Source organism: Tasmannia lanceolata, unplaced genomic scaffold (assembly GCF_043159265.1).
Source record: "Tasmannia lanceolata isolate RefF3 unplaced genomic scaffold, GAP_Taslan_0.1 ptg000135l, whole genome shotgun sequence".
In the NCBI taxonomy this organism is placed as follows: Eukaryota; Viridiplantae; Streptophyta; class Magnoliopsida; order Canellales; family Winteraceae; genus Tasmannia; species Tasmannia lanceolata.
Genome location: NW_027518811.1, coordinates 223,210 through 234,323, shown reverse-complemented (window position 1 = coordinate 234,323; position 11,114 = coordinate 223,210). Strand labels below are relative to the sequence as shown.

At 37.9% G+C, this 11,114-nt stretch overlaps 2 long non-coding RNA genes across 3 annotated transcripts; both read left to right on the top strand.

Moving 5' to 3' along the window:
* The first annotated feature begins 179 nt into the window (after positions 1-179).
* LOC143866502 (uncharacterized) lies at positions 180-1,358 on the top strand. Of its 2 annotated transcripts, none has more exons than XR_013242728.1 (4): positions 180-243; positions 581-646; positions 1,070-1,137; positions 1,306-1,358. It is a non-coding gene; the product is annotated as an uncharacterized LOC143866502 (long non-coding RNA). The 2 variants fall into 2 exon arrangements; XR_013242729.1 differs by having other exon boundaries at positions 221-243; positions 584-646.
* A 916-nt stretch (positions 1,359-2,274) lies between these two features.
* On the top strand, positions 2,275-4,427 carry LOC143866518 (uncharacterized). Its single transcript, XR_013242731.1, has 4 exons — positions 2,275-2,616; positions 3,564-3,696; positions 3,949-4,048; positions 4,146-4,427. It is a non-coding gene; the product is annotated as an uncharacterized LOC143866518 (long non-coding RNA).
* The last annotated feature ends 6,687 nt before the right edge of the window (positions 4,428-11,114 follow it).

The following is an 11,114-nucleotide window of genomic DNA, read 5'->3' as shown; positions in this document are numbered from 1 at the left end:
CTCGCATGCATAAATCCTGCCAGATGTCTCTCCTTTTTTGTTTCTGCTCTGGGTATTTGCTAGGTGTCTCTCATGCATTTTCATCTTCTCGCCAGGTGACTCGCATGCATATTTCAACTACAGCTTTACTTCTTTATCGAAACAGCAGACTTCTCTAGGGCTTTTTTTGGGTATCAAAACGCATCTCTACTCTCGGGTTTCCCCTGTCGCGAGTCCGACAATTTTTACCAGCGATTTTTCCAGGTATGCTCGCTCTCAATCTATCTCTATATCTGTCTTTCTCAATCCCCCCTCTCTCAGTCTCTCAATTTCTCTCTCTTTCAATCTCTCTTCAAGGGTTTTTTTTTTTTTTTTTTTTTTTTGTTTCAGAACAAATTCTTTGAAATCTCTGCTACCTCTTTTAAAAATATAATTGTTTAAAATCTATAAAAATCTAATACTTTAAAATATCTCTTAATCAGAACTTCAAAATCCATCCTCAGATCTTTAAAACGTCTTCAATTTTTGGTAAAAAAGTATTTGCATCTGACTTTTATTTTTTTTCCTATGGTTTTGTTTAATTGGTTTGTATTACTGAAAGAAGTTGAAGATGATAAAGCAGAGGAGCTTGTAAAAAAAGTGCCCAGTTAGTGTCTTATTGCCAGTGGTGAGCTACCTTATCCTTGGCAAGATTATGGAATTTTTTATTTGTTTCCCTTGGCATCACAAAGCCACATAAGTGTTGTATAATGGTGAAAGGGTAGAAATATTACTTATCTTTGCTTTGGTTGCAGCGGTTGGAACAACTTCCTCTGAATATTCCTGTTTTGTAATGGAAATGCTTTATCTTATAAATAACATTTATCTTATAAATAACATTTGGGTACATTACTAAATGATTTTTTTCAATTTCTTTTCCCATGCTCATTTCATGGCACTTTATTGCTAGCGTTATGCAAAATTGACAAGATATAAATAACATTTGGGTATATTACTAAATAATTTTTTTTCCATTTCTTTTCCCATGCTCATTTCATGGCACTTTATTGGTAGCTTTATGCAAAATTGACAAGAAATGTACGCTTTGTAGAGAATGTATTCATGGAAATGATTGCGAGAAGTACGTGGAGCTAAGGCCTATTAAAGATCACTTCATCTGTAAGTAGTCCAACAGAAAATAAAATTATTGGATCACTAAATATCTAGACATAGTATCTCTTTGAGCGATAGTGGTAATTATATTTTATGTGTAATTAAATTACGTTGCAGAAAAATGCAACTATGTAATGAAGAATACTAAGAAGGAACATCTGTTACATTTGGCAGGTTCAATGGGTGAGGATTTGGAAGAGGAGGCAATGGAAGGAACACCTTTTTTTCAGCTTCAGATCATTTCATTGCTTTTTGGGTAATTTGTTTGGTTTCAGATCGTTTCTTCTTTTGTTTTACTACATTTTGGTTTCACATCACTAAATATTTATTGTTTTGGGCAATGGCTTTGGGTTTGGGTTTATAGCATATTTGACCATAAACTGCATTTTTTATAGCCATGTAATGATCTATTCACAAGGTCTTTTATCTCATGCGTGGCCAATAAGTTCTGTAAATTTCATTCTCTTAGGCTTGTGTTTCATTTTATTGCAACAAATCTTACTCTTCTATATGTTTCAGTTTTTAATATCTCTCGTGTTTGTAGGTTTCATTTTTGAATCTCTCTTGTTTGTAGGTTTTATTCTTCTTCTCCTCCTCCATATTTTTTTCATTTTGTTACAACAAATCTGAATCTTTCTTGTGATTAAAAAAATCTGATTCTTTCTTGTAGTTATTTCATGATATATCAAGAGTTTGGTATTGCTCTGCTCCATAGTCCATTCAGTAGTGCACATAAGTATCTTTTTTATATTTACTATTAAATAAAGTTGATTTACTTCAACTTAACGAAAATATTATTGTTGGTTAGTTCATGATCGAATATCATACTTTTAACTAATTTGCTATCTCTCTTTTTTCCCAGATTCTGAATTGTATCTGTGGCTACTTAGAAAATTCTCAGACTGTAGAGTGGTTCATGAGTGCCTTCACACTGTTCAAGGGCTAATCACAGATAATGAGTCAACCATTCAGGTAAAATGCAAGAATTTAAGGAATCGGTCTTGGGCCATTTTACTAGATCTGGATGCTTGAGCTCATGCAATAGAACGAGTCATTCCAGCGTGGATAGCTTTGAAACTGAGTTGGAGTCTGTTCTTCCCAAAAGAGTGTTGGTTTTGTTGAAAGGGATATGTAATAGAGAGGTTGCACCTTTTGTGAGGAAGATTTGTACAAGCCTTGGCAAGAAGCAGCAGCTCAAGCTTCAATACATCATACAAAAACCTCTGAATCTCTCTGTTTGATCCATCAGGGATGTGATGTGGAAAGAAATCAGCTGGACCTTGTTCTTTTATATATATTTTGAGGGATATAAGTGCTTTGAAATTCAGAGAATGGGAGGCCATTGGGCTAATCTTATTGATAAAATTGGTTGTGACACTAAATATTTAAAAAGTTCTACCTCAGAAATCAAATGAACCAGATCCGTGGTGAAATAATGCCGGAAATTTTCATCAATTCATATTTTTTGGCTATCATCTTTCCTCGGTGAGTAATTGAATTCAGCCCCATCCATTATTCAACTCACATTCAAGAATTGTCTTTTCCTGATCATTATTTTGAGCTAATAATGATCATTGGACGTGGCAACATACAAGATCAAGGGTTTTACTTTTATCACGGGTGACTTTTGTGAGAAGCATTATCTTGGTTAATTTTTTTTTTTGGGATTGATGTGTGAATACTATTGTTTGCATCCCTCTGTGAATGGGTCTGAAATTTGGATTTTGGATGGCCCTTATGTCTCCTCTCTTGTTTTCTGTACATGGTTATCCAAGTATCTTACTATCTCATTTTTTATTTGGTTATCTCGATATAACAATGTATACATAGGTTCATAGTATCCTGAAACTCTATTCTTTTCATTTCCTTTTAATCTGTTTTAGTTTTATTCAACAATCATATCCATTTTTATAGGTGTAAATTTTAACTTGTAATTTGGCCGTTTTAAAAATTATTGATTTATTTCTTACATTAGTTCATAGAATGTATGTTGTAAACTTCTATCTAATTTTATTACTCATTTACTGTAAGTGTATTGGGCTGGAGCCTATGTATTTTGGATGGGGACACCTTGTCCCCTCTTCGCTTTCTATATATTAATAAAAGCCAATTTTCAAAAGAAATAATCTTCTATCTAATTTTATTTAGATAAATTTGCTATTGCTCATTTTTTGTATTAGATCTTTGTCATTTTTGCTATACTTTTTATATTAAACCTTGGTAGCATAGATATGGGCTTTGGTTTTAGCTGTTTCCGATTATGGGAACGGATACATCCAAAAGTAGTGATGGCCTCAAAAATGTGTAAACTGGAACCTTACAGCATAGCACTAGACAGGATAAAGTCATAATCCATGTTTTCTTTTTCCTATGTTTGGTTTGCCTTTACACATTTTTAGTGGATTTAACTGATGAGCCAACGAACATATTAGGCAGCAGAGGAATGTACATCGGTGCTTGAGCTGGATCAGAAGCACACTGGAGCCTTGATGCTACAGGCACAAACATTGGTCACCCTTTAGGAGTGCCAGTCAGCACCTACAAACGTGACTCAGGACACAACTGGTATGTGTCTCACCTGCTTTATTCCCCAATAGTTTGATACCTTAAATGGCCAATTTGCATGGAGACTTGCATAACATTAACTACATGACACTGGCATGTCAACGATGTATCCAATAGGATGAATGTGAGCAATATAATGAAATGATGATATAATAAAAATACAATGAGATGTTGTTGTCTGTTTCATTTTTATTTTCATTTTCATGAGGAGCTTGTAGGGGAATTGGGGATTTATTTCTTGTTGTTCGACAGATCTGGAGTGGTATGGTGAAATCAATCGGTGAAGGGTGAAGGGTGAAGGCCAAAGTTTTCGATATTCAAGAAGTGGCAAACCAGCTGGAGATGGGATCAGGTTTTATTTGATCATAATTTCTATGGGTGGTTGCTCTATTGCCTACAGCACATGCATGATAATCGTACTGCTTTCTTTTGTTAATGTTGAACTGAAGGTGCCCTTGCAAAAAGCCAGTGACGCCTTTGCTGTCATTAGCAGTGACCCAGACAGTCTTTAACGATTCCAGAGAATTCATTGACAAAATTTGTACATAAATGGATGCCTACTGACGAGTAGAATCTTCGCCATGGATAAGATTAGTACATAAATGGATCGTGCCAACTGAAGAGTAGAATCTATTCGTTTACTAGGATGCTTCTTATTTGAATTGTGATGTTATTAATATAACTGTGAAGCAAGTCTTTACTAAATTTTATTATTTAATACCTTAGTTTCACGTGCAACGCATGTGCACTTTTACTAGTCTTAAATAATCAGGGCCTTAGTTTACAAGTGTTGAGATTAGGGGTGCGACTTGAGTTGATTTTAGGAAGTTGGGGTTGAGTTTTTACCATAAATCTGGGTTGGATTCGAGTTGATTCTAGTTCATTTTTTAGCAAAAGCTCAATCCAACCCGTTCCAAGTTGCACTTCAAAGTTGAGAGTGGGGTAGAGAGAGAATTGGAGGAAATGAGTGAGGAGATGGTGTGGAATGGCAGAAAAATAAGACGGAAAACTAAAACTCTATTTTGAGTGAAATTTTCTCTTTTTTCTCCTTTTCAGCGACTTCTCACCAACTCCTCGCTCATGACCTCTCTCTCTCTCGGTTTCAAATGCTCGACATTCATTGGAATTTAATTACAAAAGCTCAACCCACCTGTTCGAAGTTGCACCTCTAAGTTGAGAGTGGGAGAGGGAGAAGATTGGGAGGAAATAAGTGAGGGGATGGCGCGAAGTGGCAGAAAACAAGGAGAACAAAAACTCTATTTTTAGTGGAGTTTTTTTCCCTTTTCAGCCACTTCTCACCTACTCCTTGCTCATGACCCCTTTCCCTCTCTCTCTCTCTCTCTCTCTCTCTCTCTCTCTATTTGGTTGCACAAACGCTCGACAGTCATTGGAATTTCGAATTTCAAATGCCATTCCAATGAATGCTGATTCCTTGTTTGGTTGCCAATATTGTAATGAAATTCCACTTGACTACCAAACATGTTTGAGACATCATCATTGATTTTTTCTCATTTGGCACCCATGTGGCACTAATGTTCCACATGGTCATCTTCCAACCAAATTCTACCAAAATGGTATAACTTTTGTGGAAGAATAGTGAAAAAGGTCCTCTCTCTCTCTCTCTCTCTCTCTCTTCCCTCTCCATATTGGTAATGACACCCTACTTTTCCACTACTCTCCGAGAGGACTGCCGCGCAACCAAACACCACTTACCACTCCACTATTCTTCTAGTCAAAACAAATACTTGTCTCCTCTCTTTTAACTTCTTATTCCATTACTCTCCAAACCACCCCCGAGCAACCAAACTGTTATATATTTTTCCTCTCCCGTCACTTGATAAACTAATATTCCATGACACAGACTCGTAGGTTCTTTTGAAATGAGCACTTTTTGGCAGGAGTGACATAATCGGATACATTGATACTACTGCCTTGAATGGTTATCCCTTAAGCCTTACTTAGGGTCTATTTGGCTGCCACATGCTTGGCATCCTCAAGTATGTCCTAAATAGAAAAATACTTTTTTGGTAAATTTTATCGTGTTTGGTAAACGATTTAGCATCACAATCCCTAGAGACTACTGACAAGATTCAAAGGTAAAAATTGCTTGTCTGGTGATGTGCCACCCATGTTCTCTACTTATACCTTCCATGCCATCCTCCTCAAAAAAGGAAGAATCTGTCAAGTAGAATTTTACTTTTTCTCTTTCTTCCCTCTCTCTCTTCTCTTTTTATATATTAGTAATGACATCCCCTCCCATTACTTTTACGAGATCGGCAACCAAACACTACTTATCACTATTCTACTAGGTAAATCCTAGGTAGATCAAACATTACAAATGTCTGTCTCCTCCCTATTGACAACTTATACCACAATATTCAAGGTACCTATATGCATCCAAACATAGATTATTGACAACTTATACCACAATATTCAAGGTACCTATATGCATCCAAACATAGATTCTGCCAATAAAAGTAAAAAGGGAAATGTTAAAAGCACAGCCATGTTTTGTTATTTGCCCTAACACAACTTATGTTTTATTATTTAAAGAGCTGCCAGAGAGTTATAACAACTCCCAAAAGGGTCCCAAAAAACAATGACAAGCAAATTAAAAAAGAAAAGACGTGGTGCATTTGTGCAATTATTAAAACATGGTTATGCTGATATCATTTCCCTAGATAAAGCCATTGATTTTTGTAGGAATTTTCTTTCAGCACGGGACCTAGATGTTCTAAAAGATCAACAGTCTATGTTGCTCATGTATATTGACATGTTATAAGATGTGCAGCCATGAATAAACACGTATTTTTCAAAAAATGCGGTATGGCCTACATCATAGGATGATCCAAACCGTCTATTTGTTGGATCACAACGTAATTAGGTTGTGCCCCAAAAATCATTTCCATAGGATGGTCCTAACCGTACGATCAATAGAAGTTTCCATAATGCAGTCCCTCTAGTTGAATTGAGTGAGCTATGGTCGTTTAATCAGAGATAGGTCTGAAATCAGCACGACAAAAGCACGCTAGTCTCACTGTTTTGCTCTTAACTCTCAAAATACTTGGAATTTTTTCACTTCCGTTCTTTCGTCGTAAAGTAGACTTCTACAGCTTCGAGTGGGCGCAAATTTCACTGAATTTTAAGTTGAGTGAGAGAGAGGGGAAGAGAGAGCTGAAGAAAAAACAAAGAGATGGATGGCTTCCCTTCCTTCGTTCTGGGTAGCATTCCCATCCATCGAGCTTTCCTCTCTTAGCTTCTTGTAGAACATAGATTCTTTATTATCGGGTATTCATATCTCACTCCATGAACATAAACTCAATCTGGAAGTCTCGCTTGAACGAGGGCGGCCCTCCGTCCCACCACCTCATATGGGACAACTTTATGAAAGAGAAGCGCGACATGAGTTGCTTCACCTTAAAAAAAAAAAAAGGCAGCAGCTCGGGCGTTCGAACTTCGTAGATTCCTGTGAGTTCCACCAAAAATTGGCAAGCGGCGAGGAAAGGACCATTTCTGTGACTGGGTGGGGAAATCAGGAGGATAATAAAGATCAGATCTCAGGTGCGTGCTACATGAGTGACATCCCCACCTCCTCTCCAAGAAAGAGGAAGAGGTTCGGGCTTCTCAGTTGAGTCCTTTCCTTTGGCGCGGGGCTTGGTTAGCTTGTTGTAGTCGGTCCTAAAGGGAGAACCTTGCTGCTTACTTGCTATATCCCCGCGTCCTTGCACGGCTCATTCTTCGAGCTCAGCTTCTCCCTTCCCCCTCTCCCCAGGGCCCTCTTCAGCAAAAGTAAGTTCTCGAAATGGGGTTTGGCCCACGGGAGAAAAAGGGGCGAATATAATTAAACAAAAAACATTTCCCTTCCTAGCACTAAAGTGGAGCTCATATATGGAAATAATTAATTACCTGTAAACCCACCATGAATGGTCGTTTATTTCTTCCCTTTTTTTGTGACACATGCAAGAGCAAATGAATGCACGCATCTCTATCTCAGTGTCTTTTCATACCCATTTTAATACAATGGAAAAGGACAATACAGTTACGTAGGGGCTCTTCTCTCAAGATAAAGAAGGCTGTCATTTTCTGAAGGGATATGTTATCAGCACTACTGTATTTCGATGAGGTCACTCCCACTTTATTAAAAGTATGGTACGGCCCGCACCATAGGATGATCCAAACCATCCATTAGATGGACCACAACCTAAATAGGTTGCCCAAAAATCATTTCCATGGGTAGATCCTAACCCTCCGATCTATGAAAAAATATGCTAGACATGCCCAATTTGGTGAAATTTTTTGAATTAGATCGTGCTACTTTGAAATCCGATGGTGTTTTTCGTAGAAATCCATGGGGACAGTTTACTTTTGGACATGCTACGTTTCAACATGGTACTCTTTCTGCCACTACGTTAGTACGGATATGGTTTAAAAATGAATAGAATAGTTGGCAATTTATATGATATAGAACACTTACATCAATAAAATGATTTGAACCATTTATTGAAAGATATTTTAGAGGCTTATAAAGGGCCATTTACAGGCCCGGGTAAAAAAGGCCTCTATGAGATCCTAACAACGTCATGGCATGCTCAATTATCTCTTAACCTAGCTATGTTAGGTTCTTTAACCATTGTTGTAGCTCACCATATGTATTCCATGCCCCCTTATCCATACCTAGCTATTGACTATGGTACACAACTTTCGTTGGTCAACGGAAAGGTCGAAGGTTCAGTGATCTAAGGGACATAGGTCAGGAAAAGCTCTCACCAACGGTAGATAGAAACCGAACTGTTCTGCGAGGAGCAAGACAGTCTTTCAGGCAACCGATTGGATTTACCTAATGATGGCGCGCTCACCACATGCATCTTTAGCATAAATCGATCTGGGAAGACCGCACTCCTCTTAGGGACCTCGCCTCACTTGAGAAAAGAACACGTGCAAACAATCATATTGGGATCGTTACATTCATTCAGGGATTGACCCTTCACTTCACTTCACTTTAATAAATGAAAGAGATTCAAATTCCAAGTTTTAAATGAAATGAGAGGATTGGAATCATTAGTATAATAGATAATATGGTAGAAAGGTTCATATAGTTCTTTTTAGCACACTATCTATTATTATTATTGTATTGTATTAAGTTCCTGATAGTCATTTCTTTAATCAGTGGATAGGAGCATACTCTGGATCGGAATCATGGGGAAGTACTGCTTGATCATTTCTACCAACTTAAAGCCCTCATTATGATTCCTTTTATGCGATTATTCAATAAAGCCCCCAAACTAAGCCCAAAGGTTCTCTAAGTAAGAACCATTTGATCATCACTTATTAAATGAATGGATGTAATGACTCAAAATCCAGAGAAACATTAGTCCTTCGGTCAACATGGCATGACTCGCTCTCGCTCCTTCCTTCCTACATGACGAGCAAGCTAAGCTAAGGTAGGTTACTTATGAAGTGTAAGCGAGCGAGGGTTCACTTGCTCGTTACCAAGTGTACGCAGTAGCTTACTTAGCTTGCCAATTAAAAAGGAAGGCTAGCTGTTGAAAGGGCAGACCAAGCAAACGGAAAGAGAGGAAATGAAATAGACCGGGACTAGGCACACTAGGCTTACGGAGGAGCAAACTACTACGCAATCAAGTAAAGAGGTGGAGCAAACAGAATATGTTAGTATTTTTAAATCAAAATTAGAGTTGAAAAGTCAAAGATACTTTTCCTTTGTATTTAAAATTTAGAGGGAAGATTCAAATTAAAGTTTTCCCTCTCTTATTTGGAAGGCAAAAGTCCTTTGCTTGAATGGGGACTTGAACCCAAGACCTTGATGTGTGTGTGAACATTGTGCTCTCTAAACCAAGGCAAAATAAATAGTCCCACATGGGAGCTTGAGAGAAATTTTCTCATCCATATAAGATGGAGAGTTGGAGAAAGGCTTGAGCCTTCAAGGGGCTTTAGAATTTGTTGGGTCTTGGGCTTTTAGAAGTGCACAAGCCCATGTGTAAAAAACACACACACGCGCGCGCGCCTCGCCGGGCCGGGCCGTGGCCCGTGGTCCGGGTTTGGGTTTGGGTTTAAACGAAAATGTTATTTTTATTGCAAAAAACCGTTTTAATTAAAATCTCAACGGTCACAAAAATGACTGTTGGGAGAAAAAACATTACTGGCCTTTAAGGGGGTGTTTTAATGGTGGCTCTCCCCAACAGACACTTTCAGGTCTATAAAAGGGGACGAGACAGATTGTTTTATACACAGAAAATTACACATACGTTTTTGCACTCAAGGCTTTCTGTTCTGTTCTCCTCCTTCCTTCCATTCTTTCTGAGCACAGTTTCGTTGGTGATTCTGGGTGGACTAGTCAGCGAGTGCACGTGGACTGGGGCCAATTTCGGCTGTTTTATCTTGGAGCGTCGATTCGCAAATCCCGGTTGCACCTGTAGGGGGCGGATACGATTCTTAAGGAGAGTGACCAGTGGCACGACTCAGCCTTATTCTTTTCAATCCGATTTCCAAAGGGTTTTCAACCAAACAGATAAGTTCTATTTTATTTCTGATTTTCAAACAGAAAGAGTTTTTCATTTCAAGTTGCAGATTTTTTTTGGTTCGAATAAACCATAGATCAGATCCATAATCTAAAATCCAACAGAATAGCAAACGGGGGAACTCAACGAAAGCCGTATCGCGTGTAGGCTGATAAGCCGTATCTTGCTTAACATACTACTGATTGATATCCTGCACCTGGTAAACTCGGTAAAGTAGCTTCCTTTCCTGCACCAAGTGAAGAAACTGCTGAATGGGATAATGCAGATTATAGCTGCAAAAATCATTTGTTGAATGGTTTGTCAAATGAACTTTATAATATCTATTATTCCTATGAGCATGCTGCTGATCTTTGGAATGCCATAGTAACTAAATATGAATTAGAGGATGCTGGAAATAGGAAATATGTGATAGGAAATTTTTTAGACTTTACTATGGAAGATGTGAAACCTATTTCTGCCCAAATAGATGAGTATCAGTTTATTATTGGTGAATTAGCTAAGGAAGGTATGAAATTACCTGATACATTCGTGGCTGGTTCTCTCATTGAGAAATTGCCTTTGTCTTGGAAAGATTTTAAAATCGGACAAGACAAAAGAATGGACCTTAGACCAAGTGGTTGTTCGGGTTAAAATTGAAGAGAAAAACAGACTTAAGGATAAGCAACTAAAGGCCAAAGAGTACACCTCTAAGGCAAACATTGTTGAAACCAAGAATGATGGATCTAAGAATCTAAAACCGAAGAAGGATAAGAACTTCAAGAAATCTGGACCTAAGAAGAAAGGAGTCTGTTTTGAATGTGGGAAACCCGGACACTACAAGAAGGATTGTTGACACCGAAAGACTGGTTCATCCGGTGGTAAGGTTAATCTAACCGAGGCAGA